Source organism: Trichosurus vulpecula, chromosome 1 (assembly GCF_011100635.1).
Source record: "Trichosurus vulpecula isolate mTriVul1 chromosome 1, mTriVul1.pri, whole genome shotgun sequence".
Lineage (NCBI taxonomy): Eukaryota > Metazoa > Chordata > Mammalia > Diprotodontia > Phalangeridae > Trichosurus > Trichosurus vulpecula.
The window spans coordinates 343,748,058-343,755,712 of NC_050573.1; positions in this window are offsets into that span (position 1 = coordinate 343,748,058).

Below are 7,655 nucleotides of genomic sequence, written 5' to 3' on the forward strand. Positions count from 1 at the left end.
ATATAATATAATTTATGAATCATATCTCTCACAATAACTGTGAAGTATTATCCCCATTTTGCAGGCAAGGAATCTGAGGTTTGTGATGGAATACTACTGTGCTGTAAGAAATAATAAGCAAGTTAGTTTTTGAAAAAACATGGAAAGTCTTGCATGAAATAATGAAGAGTGAAATGAGTAGAGCCGAGAGAATGTTGTACACAGTAACAGCAATATCATTCAAAGAATAACTGTCAATGACTAAGCTATTCTGAGTACTATAATTATTCAAATCAACTAAAAGGACCTATTAAAGAAGAAGATGCTAGCTACGTCCAGAGAAAGAACTGATAAATAGAAGTATGTACAGTATGGTTTTGCATGTGCATGTGTATCTGTTTGTGTGTGTGTGTGTTTGTGTAAGGGTGGCCTTCTCTAGTGCAGGATGGGGAGGTAGGAAAGAGAGAGTTTGGAACTTAAATTGTAACAAGAAAATTAATTTAAAAACTTTTAGGAGTATTTGAGATTTGTCCCAGATCACTTGGATACTCTGATGGATTTGTGATCACGTTGATACAAATGCTGATCAAACCCCCTTCTATAGTGTTGCACTATATGTGTTTCTTTTGTCCCTGACTTCCCATAAATCCTCAACAGGGAAATGTCCATCCAAGGTCCCAGGGGACTTCTAATAGCTCTCTTGATACTGCATGGATGCCAGTGGAAAACATGGGCTGTCCATCAGTTCTCCTTCACTTTTTCTTCATTATTGGGTCATCTCCTTTTCTGGTCATAAATTTCTTTAGTTAGATATTCCTTGGGCCACTTCTTCTTCACAATTCTTACTTGTGAATATGCTACAGCCTGATCATACCTACTCTGTGTCTTTCCATGACCCTTTGGGATACCTGCAAATCCAATTCTTCAGGGATTGGACTTGTAAATCAGAAGAATGTTAGTCCTAAGAAAGATAGGCCTCTTTGAGGGGGCAAACCTTGGGGTCATTAAAAAAAAATGGCACAATTTGGCAAATGAAACCCAGCTAATTCTACTTCTCCTGCTTATTTCACTGTGCATTCTCAGTATCTATACAAGATATATGTATTGACAGATCAGATCTACTAGCTGTACATAAATGACAAAAAAATCCCAGTACAGCCTGAATAATAGATATTCTTCATACACTGGACTTTTCTATTGGTGGATAGTTAGGCTATGCTCTTTGGAGTGATTATATATCTCATTTAGGAAGCTCTGTAAGTTTTTAGGGCTTGAATCTATCAGCACAATGTCATATGAAAATAAGACATCTCTGTAGAATCACTGTATTCACTATAACAGTGCCAAATGCCTTCAGAGAGCACATATCTCCTTATTTTATCACATGATATTAATAATCACATGTAGTCAGATAAAATTATGTGAGAAATAATCCATTTGGACCCCTGCTCTATTCCAATCAGTATTAATCGGTAGATATGATTCCATAGGGGTAGTGATTATAAGTACCATATATTAGGCCTAGAGCTGTGAACTGCAGATTGTGAGTGCATTTGCTTAATCATAGGAAGCTAACTAGCAGCCCTCCACCTTTGTTTTGCCTTGTTATGGTGACCAAACCCGGCGTGGTGTAGGTGACTCAATGACATTGAGGATCTCCCACCTTATTTTTGTACCTCCAGAACACTCTCTCTTGTCCAGCGTGACCAGGTGACCATCTTATGACGACTTAGTGAAAATGCCCCATGCTTTGCCCCACCCGAGATACCTCCCTCCCTTGCTGAAATACCATTTCTAGCTGATGCATCATTTTTCGGCCTGCGAAGCAAGATCTATCAACCAATGGGATTCTGTACTTGGTATAGACTCTTTAGAATATTCAGGTATCAAATCTGATATCAAGCCTTATAAAAATAAGATCCTGGAAGAAGGGGGCATCTCAGATGGTGAGGAAGATCTGAGGTCCACTTCACCAGAGGGTACCATGGACCCTTTAATAAAGTGCTATTGGCTTGGAGCTCTGCTTCAGTGGTTTTTCTTGTAGGTTGGGCAATTATAATTCCCACAATTAACCCTTGTTACATCATTTAAGGGATCTCATTCTTCCCCAGGATGCTCCCCAAACTGTCTTACTCAACTTACCCAGCTCTGCATTCTGAGGCCCACCCCAGCCACAAAATTCACATATTGCAAGTAGTTTTCACCCTTGTGGCCTCCACTGTGGTGGCCTTTCCTTCTAATTGCATGTTTCTTTCCCAAAACTCCATTTAAGGAAAGTGCTTAGGCCAGCATATTTCATTCCTCTCCAGGATGAACTCTGGACTTTCTCTAAAAATGCCCCCAGGCTGGGTGCCTTTGTTTCCCACCCCAAAAAATTTTTCAGCTTCATTTTATGTGTTGTCTTCTCCTATTAAAATATAAGTTCCTTGAGGTCAAGAATTTTCTTTGTTACTACTTTCTTTTAGCACTGTATTCCCAGAGCATAACTCAATGCCTGGCATACAATAAGCACTTAATAAATGCTTGTTGACTGAGTGACTGATTTGACATAATTTTAATGTATGCAAGGTAGTCATCATATTGGAGACCTCTCAAAGTGTCGTTTTGCTATATCAAAGCAAATGCTTTTATTATAGTCAACGAACAAAAAAGCACAGTGGAATCTTGTAATCACTATACCTTTCAAGAAGTTGCATGACGTCCAAGAGGTGGTCTGCTACAGAATATCCTTTCCAAAAGCTTGTCTTCCCTTCTTATAATTTCATCAAAAAACATCCTCCATTCGGGTGTAGGTTATCGTAAAAATTTAATAGAGATAGAAAAGTAGGCTCATGGTCTTGAAGAGGGGTGGTAACAATAAGGTATATGATTTTCCCAGTCATTTCATATCCTCCCCTTTTCAGTTATTTTGAGCACTGATTTCTCTATGATCTCAGAATTGTGAAGCCTCCAGTATGAAATCATGTATGCTTGATTTGATCCAGATGCTCCTTCTATCCATGTTTCCTTTAGCTCAATCTCTATTTCCTAGTATAGCTCATTAAGAATTGTGGTGTTAGACTCCAAATATTGTGGCTACACTGTATTAGAGGAAAATGAAATTTGTTACAGAAATCTGGCCAGATCTTTTCCATTTTTCTTCTGTTTGTCTTTCCAGTTTCATTCGTAAATGCTCTCAGGGATGATCTGGTTTAATTGGGTCTCTCAGTGAATTTTCTCAATATATTTCCCCCTCCTCTTTTCCTCACTATTTTATTATGTGATACTGTTCATAATCTTCCACCATCCTACTTTGCAAGCTTTTACAAATCATATTATATTCTAAACTAGTGTTGCCTTGGAGGTCATACCTCTCCACTTGTCAAAAAGATCAAGTGTTTACTGACTAAAGTGACTGATTTCTAGGCTCTTTTGATCTCTTTTTTTGTGGTTACTGATTTGTAGCAATTAAACCTACTTAGGAAATAGAGATAATCAGCAATTAATAATTTAATTGTGTGTGTGTGTTTTGTACCTACTATGGGCAAGGCACTTTTCTAAATCCCAGGGATACAAAGACAAAAATCAGACTCAAGAAACTTACATTCTTCTGGGGGAATAAAACATGCACACAAGTAAGTAAAGAACAATGGAAATTGAAGAAGGGAAGAACACTAACAGTTGGGAAAGCAAAGAGGAAGTGGCACTTGAGGTAAGCCTTGTTTTTTGGTCAAAGTTTTTAAGTGTAGATGAGAAGTAAATACATTCTAGCTGGAAATGGAGTATGGAGTTGAGAGAATTATTGCTTGTCCAACTCTGTTAGAATATAGTTTGGAAAAGATAGTAATATGAAATAAAGCTTAAAAGTAGATGAAAGCCATATTGTAGAGGACATTAAATGGCAAGCTAAGGAGTTTGCCTTTTATCCTATAGGCATTAGGGAGCCAAATACATTTTTTGAGTAAGGAATTGAAATGTTCAGACTCGTGCCAGAGGGAGATAATTTTGGTGTCCTTTGGCAGAGGACCGATTAGAGAAAATATTCATTGGACACACAGAGACCATTCAGAGATGATAATCATACTCCAGGCAAAAAAAAAATGACAAAGGCCTGAACTAAGGTTATGACTGAGTGTGTAGAGAGAACTGGATGGGAGAAGAAGAGATGGGGAGGTAAAACTGACAAAAGTGGGCAAATGAAAGACTGTGGAGGCTGAGGAAGAGAAAAGAGTGAAGGAAGAGGTTGTAAACTTGGGTGCCTAAGAAGATAGCGATGCCCTTGACAGAAACAGGAAAGTTTAAAAAGGGAGGTACATTTAATGGGAAATATAATGGATTCTTACTTGATTGTTGAGTTTGAGATGTCTATGGGACATCCAAGAAAGAGAATATATATCAGGCAGTTAATAGAACTAAATAGACTAAAAGTTAGTAGAGCAATTAGGGTTGTATATGTAAATTTGGGAGTCATCTACACAGAAATGATTCTTGAATCCATAGAGCACTGGGATGCTAAGATGGCAGGAGATAGATGATTATCTAGTAAACAAAAAAAAAGACTGAGAAGGAGCGGTCAGGAAGGTAGAAGGAAAATCATAAAAGAGCACTGTTATGGAAGGCAGGGTTGAAGAGGGCATCCAGGAAAGAAGTTAAAAAGGCAAAGGGGGAGAAGGAATAAGATCAAGCATTAAAGCTTCAGAGAGCTCAGAGACAATAAGGACTTAGCAGTTTAAAAATACCTTGTATATATACCTGGTATATAGGAGGCATTTAATGAACAATTGATTATTGAAGATTGACTGGAGTAAAAAAGATTAGTAGAATGGTAGGATAAGAAGCAAAATTGCAAGGGACTGAGAAAGGAAAGGATAATAAGGACATCGAATCTTTCTAAGAGTAGGGCAGGGAAGGTGAGGAGAGATTAGCAAAGAAAACTTGAAGGTAAGTCAGGACGGAGGGAAGGCTTTTTTAATGTATTGATCCATGATCAACTTGACGACTTTGCAGCTAGTAAAATGAGGGTGTTGTCTATATGATCTCTGTGGTCCCTTCCAGTTTTAATGACCAAGATTGATCCTGTTTGATGAGACTCTGACCTAGGACTAGAACACAGGGAAAGACTCAAGAAGCTGAAAGCAACCTGATTCCACTAAGAGACCAAGACTGGCTAAAAGTTAAACTTTCAAACCCAAACCACATGAAATCAAGTATTTCTAATCAGTTTAATGGTCACAGGATAATCTCTCGAGCACTTCTCGACTTGCTTCTCTTGTGGGCTTCCACAGCATTTTCTTTTTCCTGAAAAGCTTACTTTAAAATAACAAGAACCATCTGTAGTCTCAATAGGGGTTGGAGGTATTTATTTCCTTAAGGAAATCTCCTTAATATTTCACAACTTGCCAAGGAAATTTATTACATCGTCACTGAACAAAACAATCTAGACACTCAGGGCAGGATCACATACATAAGTTCTTATAGTCTCACATGATCTGTTAGCAGAGAAAACATTTAAGATTCAAGGTGGAACATTATTATTATTGTCATTATTGTGATCATTATCATTATTATAATTTGATTCCACACCTATTATTTCACAGGTAGCAGGAATTCCTAGTGTGTAAATTCCTTCCTTAGAAGCAGATTATTAGCTTGCCCAGGTTGCCCAAGACATTGAAGGGTTAAATGACTTGTCCAGTGTCAAACATCCAGTATGTGTCAGAAGTAGTACTTAAACCCAAGTCTCTCTAACTCCAAGGCTTACCCACTATCCACTACAATATGCTGCCTCTCATGCTCATTTTACAAATAAGGAAATTGAAGCTAGGAAAAATGAAATGTTTTATAATCATATAGTCAAGATTTGAAATTAAACATTATCAGCTCCAAGGCTAGACCTCTAATCCACAATACCATGATGCCTGTTAAAGTAGTCAGTCACATGTCAAAAAGCATTTTTAAGCCCTTCTTGTGTGTCAGGCACTGTGAGGAGTGCTGAGGATACAGAGAAAGGCAAAAGACATAGTTGCTGCCCTCCAGTAGCTCACAGTCTAATATGGGAAACAATATGCATGTAAATGTAAATGAGACAATGCTTTATTACTGATAAACTTCCTTCTAGTATTAGTAATCCTTTTACCATTGGAAATATGAAAAGCAAGACATTTACTGGAAAATGCACTAAAGTGATAAAACCCGGGTTCAGATCCTTGCTCAGACATTTCCTAGCCATGGAACCCTGGCTCAGTCTCTTAATGTTTTCTAATCTGTGAAATGGGAATCATTTTACTTGTATTATTCACCTTGTAGTCTTGTTTTAAGGAAACTACCTTAAAAGTTGTGAAACATTACATAAATAAATATGAATCATTATTATGTAAGCAGAAACTGTTACTTCCCAGAATGTTGGAAAGCCACAACTGTTAGATTGTTATATGGCTATTTCTTTGCAAGATACAAAACTTCCTCTCTATCACAGCATGTACTGTGGATGACCAAACCTTAGCTACAAAGTCTGGTTAATTGGCTGTAGGAGCAAAAGTTACCATCTGTCAGAGGCAAGTTAATATTGATCGTTACTGTGAACTCAGTGAAAAAATAGACTAAAATTCACAGTTAGATTGTCAAGGCAATTTAATAAGATGTACTAATATACTGCAGGAAAATCTGGAATGCTTGAAAACCATAACCATCACGAAAACTGTTGAATCACTGGTTGACCAAAGGGAAAGCAGATGGCTTAAAAGATATTTTTTGCTAATTATCTATTTGTATTTTCTAAATTTTCAAAGTTACATTTTCATATAGTCAGCAAAAAGAAATTGATACTCTTAGAAGAGGAAATGGTCATGTAGTTTAGTGGAGAGAGTCCTGGAACTGGAGGCAGACAAGCCCTGGGTTCTGATTCTGTCTCTAGGATTTCCTAGCTATTGACAATTACCAAGTCACTAATTGATCTGTGAGTTTCAGTTTCCTCATCTGTAAGTAACATGGGTATAATCACAACTGCAGTACTTATCCAACAAGGATGTGCAGAGAATCAAATGAGGTAGTGTTCTTAAAGTCCTACATAAATGCCAGCTACTACTGTGATGATCTGATCACCACCTCGCCTCTATTAAATCCTGTGGTTGTGTGCGTACTGATTAAAAATTTGAAAAACTTTTCTCTGACAATTGTACAACTTTGGGCCTATGCATAGTTTCTTGTTCATTAGATTCCCTTAGCATTAACTCCCTCAGCGACAGTCTGTGTCTGTGAATTCCTGAGTAGCCTTGAACTTGGTTGGATTTTACAGAAAAAGCCCTTAGCTATAATCCACCCAGCCTGAATCTTCAACTTTGTCTAAATCCTTCTGCCCTAATTTTCCCAGTTACAGTATGGGCATGCTCAAATTTACTTTGCTTAGAGAACAAATTCTTGCTTTTAAGGCACAAATAATGCAATCCATTCTCTCCAGCAGACTGTCAAGAGCTACCCAAGCAGATTCAGAAGACTGAATAAAAAGTGGTAGAGAGGGCCTAGGTATAAGCAATAAGGTACCACCAGAGCAGTGAAAAGTGAGCCTGCAATTTCCTTGATATAGGGAATTCTTGGTTGAGGAAATTCCCTGGACCAATACAGACCAGAACCTTCTCTACAATTTGGAAGTTTTAGAGAGTTGCCTAGACTCTAGACAGCTAAAGTAGTGAGACGTTAAA